Source organism: Danio rerio, chromosome 7 (genome assembly GCF_049306965.1).
Source record: "Danio rerio strain Tuebingen ecotype United States chromosome 7, GRCz12tu, whole genome shotgun sequence".
NCBI lineage: Eukaryota > Metazoa > Chordata > Actinopteri > Cypriniformes > Danionidae > Danio > Danio rerio.
Genome location: NC_133182.1, coordinates 37,170,529 through 37,180,000, shown reverse-complemented (window position 1 = coordinate 37,180,000; position 9,472 = coordinate 37,170,529).

The following is a 9,472-nucleotide window of genomic DNA, read 5'->3' as shown; positions in this document are numbered from 1 at the left end:
AGTAATAATATTAAGAGCAATAATAATAATAATAATAATAATAATAATAATTATAATAATATATTATTATTATTAATATTATTATTAATATTATTATTATTATTATTATTATTATTATTATTATTGTTATTAACAACATTATTATTATTATTATTATTATTATTATTATTAAAAATAACAACAACAAAAACAATAACAAAAACAACAACAACAACAACAATAATAATAATAATAATAATAATAATAATAATAATAATGATGATGATGATGATGATGATGATGATATTAATAATACAATATTTGGTCCCACTTTATATTAAGTGGCCTTAACTAATATGTACTTACACAGGTTTGTTACAATGTAATTAATAGTTTGTTACAATGTACTAATTGTGTAAATACATGTATTTACTGTGTACTTATGCTTGATTAAATACATGTATGTAATTACATCTGTAATTAACTTTTGTAATTACATTTGTAAATACCTGTTGACCACCCCTTACACCATAACCCACCCTTAAACCAACCCATACCACCAAACCTGTCCATAACCCAACCTCTATCCCAACTCAAAAGCACCACGTGTTCTCAAATACATTATAAACACAGTAAGTACATTGTATTTATTTTTTTTATGTAAGTACATAGTAGTTAAGGACACTTAAAATAAAGTGGGACCCAATATTTATTTGTTTTTTTTATTGAGAGTCAGTTATTAGGGTTTAAATGGAAAAAAATAATGATTTTTATGTTTGATTCCAAAAATATAACTATTATTAACACACAAAATTAACAGTCAATGGTTTGTAGTTAATCTTTTCTATTGCTATGTAACATGACTTGCCATTAGCCTGACAATTCAGGCACTTCAAAAGACTGAACCATGAATACTGTTTCCTCTTTCTCCATTCGACAGGCGTAATGGAGTCCACCAAGTTCACCTAAACAATAGCCAAGATTTACCATCTCATATTTAACAGTTTCTGCTGCACCCAGTGAAAAGAGCATTCCTCTTCATAATCGGTAAAAGATTTGTTTCTGACTCGCCTTTCATCGGAGCAATGCGTTTGCGCCCTCCCCTCGCCATCTCCCTCTCACCCTCTTTCAAACTTGCGCGTAACCTTTCTCTGCCCCCATTGTTTGGCTTTTGTTTGGCAACAGCTGTTGGGGTGGTTTTTTCTGGTCAGCTGTGAGAGCTCCAGGCACAACAGGAGCAGATGGCGTTTTGCCCTGCATGAATGGAGAAACGGAGGAGAGGAGCTGAATAGACTCTCTCTGAATGGTGTCTGTACAGCACCTGCCCCTTGTAGCTCCGCACAGACATCATAGAAACATGGCCTGATCTGCTACGGCTTCCTTACTGTCGTACACAATTAGACACACTGATGGAGAGAGAGAGAGAAGGAGAGAGAGAGAGAGAGAGAGAGAGAGAGAGAGAGAGAGAGAGGGAGAGGGGGCGAGAGAGAGCATGCCTTGTTGGGCTGTGTCCACATTTATTGATTTCTCTCAGACCACTGGAATAATGTGCCGTATAGTAAGTTTGAGTTATTGGATATGACATAGCATGCACATGTAATCTATCACTTTGGTCTCCCAGTGCACTTTATCAGCTTTGTTGCTATAGTAACATGTGAGCTCAGTAATAGCTTACATTAACAGCCTAAGTAAGTCACAATAAAAAGCAATTTCGGAGAGTCAGGTTTCTGCGAAGAACACTAAGTCCGCTGAATACTGAAGAGGAATCGGCAAGAGGCAACTCAGGGGAAACGAGATATGGTTTTATATTCGACAACTGAAGGAGATGGAATGAATTCTCTGCCTTTCTCTCTCATATACATCTGTCAGATACAAAGTTTCGCACTCTGTCACAAAAAAACTAAACGCAAATGTTCCTCAGTCAATGACAGCCCATGGTCCAATTTTAGAATGAATCTCTCCATGAATGTTAAGCAAAAGTAACACAAACAATAACACAGATAAAAATGCCACCTGTGTCAAAAAAGGTTGTTGATAGGCCATGAAAATACTGATTGTTACCTATGAATACACACTCACTGGCCCTTTGATTAGGTACATGTTTCTAGTACCGGGTTGGACCCCCTTTTGCCTCCAGAACAGCCTTAGTCCTTTGTTCATTCATTCATTAATTTTCTTGTTGGCTTAGTCCCTTTATTAATCCGGGGTCGCCACAGCGGAATGAACCGCCAACTTATCCAGCAAGTTTTTACGCAGCAGATGCCCTTCCAGCCGCAACCCATCTGAAAAGCTACTCATCGATGAATTTGCTCTTCAGTGTTTGGACTCTCAGTAATGACTTCAAACCACACTGAACTGAGCTAAACTGAACTGAACTGAAACACTAAAATCTGAACTACCCTGATCCAGTTACTATGACCATTTATGTGAAGCTGCTTTGAAACAATCTACATTGTATAAGTGCTATACAAATAAAGCTAAATTAAATTGAATTGAATCTCTGGGAAATATCCACACACACATTCACGCACACACTCATACACTACGGACAATTTAGCCTACCCAATTCACCTGTACCCCATGTCTTTGGACTGTGGGGAAAAACGAAGCACCCGGAGGTAACCCACGCGAAGGCAGGGAGAACATGCAAACTCCACACAGAAACGCCAACTGAGCCGAGGTTCGAACCAGTGACCTTCTTTCTGTGAGGCGACAGCACTACCTACTGCGCCTCTGCCTCGCCTTTTTAGTCCTTTGTGCTACTGTAAATATTCCTCAGAGACTTTGGTCCAGATTTGTCAGCTGCACATCCATGATGTGAATCTTCCGTTCCACCACATCCCAAAGGTGCTCTATTGGATTGCGATCTGGTGACTGTGGAGGCAGTACAGTCATCAGATTTGAGTACAGTGAACTCATTGCCATGTTCAGCTTGTGCAAATTGTAGCCTCTTAGCTGACAGAAGTGGCACCCAATGTGGTCTTCTGCTGCTGTAGCCCATCCGCCTCAAGGTTTGACATGTTGTGCATTCAGAGATGCTCTTCTGCAAACCTTGGTTGTAACGAGTGGAAAAAAAAAATGTTTGCTGACACTAAAGCCAGGATTGATGTGTTGGATATGTGTATTTTTCCCCATTCTTACTATTGTCATTACATTATTATTATTATTATTACTATTATTATTATTTTTGATATCACTATTTGCTGTCATCACAGAATATTGCTTTTATCATTCATTAATTTATTTAAATACTAAATACTATTTAAATACTATCAATATAATTCTGACCATCTTTGCTTTTTAAGCATATTCCTGCTATTTTATTTTTGATCTATTGCTCTTTGTGTGTTCTGTTTACAGTATGTTTTGCTCTCTTTCCAATAAAAAAGAAAGAAAATAATGAGTGTTCAGTAAAATTGTGTTTGCAGATTTCCAGGTAAGATCGTGTGGCCTTTTACCTGCTGCAAAAGGAAACAGAGTCGTATTTCAGGGCTTGTTCACCCCAGTGATTTTAAACCAGGATTGTTTGTTTGATGACCTTTAACTTTCCGAAACGGAGTCTGGGGACAGTCAAGAGCCATAAAACTGAAGGAATAAAGCAGTTTGTGAACATCGTACAGAATGTCCAGAAATCAAAAAAGTTCATAATATATGCAACCGTTTTAGAAGGCAAACTTGCTGAAGTTTTATCATTGTATTCGCAGATGCAGTGGAAGCGTGAAATTTAGCTATGCTGAATAATCTCACTTGACAAGTATCCTGCGTTGGCAAAATCTATTTTCTGGGAATTTAAACTTCAATTTAGTGTATTTCTGCTCTTTCTGCTACAGCCGAGAGGGCTTCTAAGAACAGAAAACCATTTCATCTGTACTTGGGATGAATCAGGCTCTCATAGCTGAAGCATTGATTTGATAAAGTGGTGTGAAAGAGAGAGGGAGACTGTGTTAAATGCATTGAGTAAAAATGATGCACATCACACGATCAAAGCTGTCAATTAATCACAAACGAGTGCTTTTTTTTGTAACTCTTATTTGTACAGAAAGTCCACAGAAATGTATTACTTTCCATGAAATCTTTATATGAAAAAAGACAACAAGCAATCTGTACTTCGTATATAAATCTTGTTTGAGTAAAAGGATCACTGAAGAACAGATGAATGAGAACTGATCTGAACACAGTGTTGCTGTTTTTGTTGGCTTTGCCTTTAATGCTGGTTCTCCATGCCCAGCGTTCACACATATGCATGTCAGAGTGTACCTTAATCTCCGGCTGTGTCAGATAAACAGCACAGTAACAGACATGAAGGAAGAAGATTTCAAATACCGTCTGTGAGAAATACTACAGTAAAAACTTCCCCAATGATTATTTGATGTATTTGTTGAGTTAATTCAAGCCTTTCTGACACGATGAGTCACACACACAAAATGTTGTTACAAAGTTCTCTCTCTCACACACACACACACACACACACACACACACACACACACACACACACACACACACACACACACACACACACACACACACACACACATAGGGCACGGATTTAATTTTAATGTTATTGTTTTTGCATGGCAAATGTTACAGGACACACATTAATATCCACTGCTGTATGAATATCCATTATGTTAATGTACAAAATACACCTGATTTAACGTCCACAAACCAGGACTGAAGCATGTTCTTAATTGTACTGACATGCAGCAGTGGTGATGAACTACAGATGAATTTTACCGTCTTTACTTCATTACAAACATGCACTGTTTTAAAACCGTTTTAAACTTGTAAAACTCATTCTTGATCACATTTGATGATGATTGATGATCACAGAGAGCTGAACAGATCTTTTAATCCCAGTTGCTTTGCGCACATCCTGTCTTGTTGATATTTCTTACACATTACTATAGAGACATGTTGATACGCAGATGTCAATCAACTCGCTGGCTGAGGAAACTGTATTCCTATGTCACGTTGAAGTGGGCCTTAAAATAGGAGGGATTTGGATCATATTTTAACATCAGGAAATTTTATAGAGACTTATTGTCTTTATATCACTCCAGTAGGGATGTGAACACACACAGTTCTGTCCAAACAGCTCACAAAAGATGATTTTCATCATAAAAGCTATTTAATATTCATGACCCTACTAAATAAGTTAAAAACATAATTTTAGGGCCAAATCCTAGGGTTGTAAATGGGCATTAAAACCCATTTCTGGTTTTAGACTTTTGCGAAACTGCACTCTCAAGCAACATGCTTCCTATATAGATATGAGAGAACAGTATAAATATTATATCAGTGCATTATATGGCAGATTTAAAATGATTAAATCTGCACATTTATTACTATGACTATAAATAAAAATTATAAATACCATACAATAAAACACTAAAAGAGAGTTAACGCTTTCTCTTAAATACAAAAGAATATCTTATAAAATTTGCACATTTTGAACACTATACGAAGGTAATCTTTTATAAACAGTAATTTTCCATAAAAGTAATACATTTTCACATAAAAAAAATATATACAGCCTTACAGCTGTGTTTTTGACCAAAAGTAAGTTAATAAAAAGAAAGTCAAGTTCTTGTCTAAGTCTGGGGAATTTTTCACAGAACTGTCCACAGCAGCAGCAGGTCATCAGCACCTAAAGAAATCTCTCTGTCTGGCTGAGAGGTCAACACTCACTAAACAAAAGCTGCCAGGGATCAACAACATCTTGCCTAAAGCTAGTCAGCCAAACTCTTGAGTCAGTGCAAGGCTAGGTGTCTGAAGTCAGGTCAAAGGTCACATGTGTTCTGTGGGATCTGGGTGGGAAGGGCTTCGTTTTATTAATGGAGGGCAAACTGCACGGCCTACTGGACAGTGTAACTGATGGTGTGTGGTTAGAGGTGACCTTTGCCCTCTTAAACTACTGCCCTATTTGGTTATTGTTGCTAAGCAACACAAACAATGTCCACAAGCTGAAATCTCCCATCTGTCATGAAGCTGTTTTATCAGTCATTACTTCACCAAAGTACAAAGTACTTCATCAAATTAAAACATGAAACTGTAAAGTTGAATAGATTCAATCACTGCTAATATATTTATATTATAATCAATTTTGTATAAAAAGGAAACTCTTACTTTCAAAAATATATTGGGTAAAATATAATGAAACATTGTTGGAAGCTATTACACAGGTTTCATGTTGTAATTGACAAGATCCACCCAGGTGATATATTGTTTCAAATGACAAAATAATGTAACTAAAAGTCACTTAGCTAAACAGCACTGTCAAAAAAAAAAAAAAAATTAATAAATAAAATCCTTATTTCCTTCCGATTTTTCCTGAAAATTTAAAATTCAAATATGATTTGATTTTAATTTTTTTTTTATTTTAAATAACAAAAAAAAAAAAAAAAACGAATAAAGTCTTGTTTTTTAATATTTTGAAACTAGACTGTTTTAAAAATATACTTTATTTTCAGAAAACTGTTCAGCAATGCAAATAATGCATATTTCGTCAATTATGTTGTTCTATGTAACCGGCTTCAATGAGGAAAATACGTTTTAACAAAAACCTGTTCTTAAAAAAAAAATATTTTTATTAAGTGGGACAAAAATAATAGCCTGTGTGTGGCAATGGCAGCATTGTGTGTCACCGTAAACGAGTCGGTCTGTCTGGTTTCAGAATATTAATTATTCATTTTTGTTTTCTGGTGATTTTATTTTTGTTATTCAAAATAAAGTGAAAATGAAATCATTTTTGAATTTGCTTTCCCATTTTTCATCATGAAAACGAAAAAAAGAGACGCTTTTTGCTTTAATAAATTTTTGTTTTAAAATTTGAAAACCGCTTGTGTGAGCTGTTTGTAATGCAGAGTGTATGTGGAGAACAGTAAATTTAACAGAATTTGTTCTCTCCTCTGGCTGTTGTTATCAGTCTCAAACAATTTATTTTCTTTCACTGAAAGTCTTGATAACATCATTATGTACTTTTTCTTTTATTTCAGCAAATAGGGTTAAAATTATTTGTTGTACTCACCCATTCACTGCGCTCTTAGTTTACCCAACTATGACAACTTTCGCTACTGAGAAACCCAGAAATGTGAAAAGGCTCTATTAGCTGAAATAACAGAACACTATACTATCTGTCCACTTTTACAATTGAATTTATATTATTTTATCTAGAACGTATACAACTGCTAGCACGAATAAACAAATTCTATAAATATTTTTTATATATTATTTGTATAATATTTATTTATATACAACAGTATGTATATATTAATATGACATTTATTTATATTCATAATATAATTTTTATATAAAAATTGTTGGTCCTGTTATAAATAGAATGTAATTTGTGTGATTCCTAGTTTTATTACTATTATTATTACGAGTACTACCCTGAAAAGTAACACTGAGGTTACAATTTTACAATAAAGTTTTATTAATGCATTTACTAACATGAACAAACAACAGACCATACATACATTACAGTTCTTCTTCATCTTTTTTTAATGTTAATTAACACAAATGAAGTTGTTTACTGTTAGTAGTTAACTCACAGCATATTAACTTAATCACAGCTTTAGATTTTAATAATGGAATAGTAAATGTTGGACTATGATTATTAAATGCTGCATGCATTCTTCAAACTTAGCTCATGTCAGCAAATATATTAACTAACAACAACTAACGGAGCCTTATTGTAAAGTGTGACTTGTTTTAAAAGAGGGTATTCAAAAGGAAGAATTATTTCCGTCAACCTTTCAGTCAACAGTTCTTAAAATACCCATTTATTTCTTAGAGTAAAGAACATTTTAATAATTAATAAAGCTTTTTCTCTCTTTTGTGGAAGAGAAAGTTTCCATTGATGGAAAAGAAACACGGATGCCATTACCTTACCTTTATTTTTCAAGAGCACACATAAAATAGGAAGTAACAAATAAGTAGCTAATATTTGATTCGCAACAGCCTTAATATATGCTTTTGGACCTGGTGGAAATTATTCATGTTAAATGCGATGTAATAACATGACCTATGGTAATTTCTGTTCATTCTCTGATGAAAAGTAGACCACAAGCTTCAGAGGTCACAGTCTGAGCCTCAGGCCACAGAGCTTTTGTCACAGCGCACACATTATATCCATGCAGACAGCAGGGTGATGAAACATACCAATCAATCACTGATTGATATCACAAAAAATGGGATTTTCACAATGCATGTGACCTTTTCTTCTGTGTTTAACATAGGCTAAATTAAAATGCATTTGTATGCATACGCACACACACTCACACAGGATGATGAATAGCAGTGGAATATTAGGTTACATACAATAAAACTAGCGCCAGATCACATCACTGTGGTTTGAACTACATTCTATAGATAGACCTCATATGCTTCCACTACTGAAGGGTAATTCTAGTCAAGGTAGAATTTATGTTTACATTTTACACAATGTATCTTTAACAGGATAGTTAACCAAAAAATTGTAAACATTTTTCATATTTGTCATCCTTTTTTTCTCATTTTTTTTTATTTCATTAAATTTGTCCACATTTAAAATAAAGATATTGTGAATTTTTATTTTCTCAGAAAATGACAAATAATAAAAAAACTAATATTTGCACTGAAAATTAGCACTGTAAAAAAATATTGCTGCCTTAAAAATTTTAGTTGAATCAAGTGAACATTTCTATTCATCTCAACTTAACTGACTAAAAATATTAAAGGGCACCTATGATGAAAATCATCTTTTTGTAAGCTGTTTGGACAGAACTGTGTTTAGGTATAGTGTGTCACTGTCATATTGGAGTGATATAAAGACAATAAGTCTCTTTTTTTTTTACATTTCCTGACTGAAATAGGACCAAAATCCCACTGATAATGAGGACTAATGCAATGTGACGTAGGTGTGCGGTTTTTCCCTGGCCATCGAATTGATTGACAGATATCATGTTTCTATAACATGTATACAGTACACGTGTCCTCAAAACCCTTTTTTATTGCAAAGAAACTGGTATTAAAAAACTTTTTGTGATTTTTAAAAGTTTTATAGGTTTAAAATGTTTTTTAAAACAGAACATGTTTGTTATAAAGAGTGTACGTAATTCTTAACTGCTATAATCAGCAAGGCTGCATGGTGTCAGTAAACGCTAATGTGTGTGCGTTTGTACTGCAAACGGCATTTGTTTGTGACTCATCATTGACTTTTGAGTTGTATTTCAGATTCATCCGAGTCTGTCTCTATAACTGACTGCTGTTTATCTGATTTAAAGCATGAGAAGCAGACATGCATGTGGGAACAGTGTGGGCAGAGAGAAGCAGCTTATTTGCATTTAAAGGGCAGGATACAAAAACAGTTACACTGTACTCAGACACCAAAACGGTCAGGTTCTGGAGGCTATAATAAATTATCTGATGGGTGTTTTGAGCTGAAACTCTACAGTAACATTCTGGAGACACTAAAAGCTTATCTTACATCTTGTAAAAGGGATAAATAGGT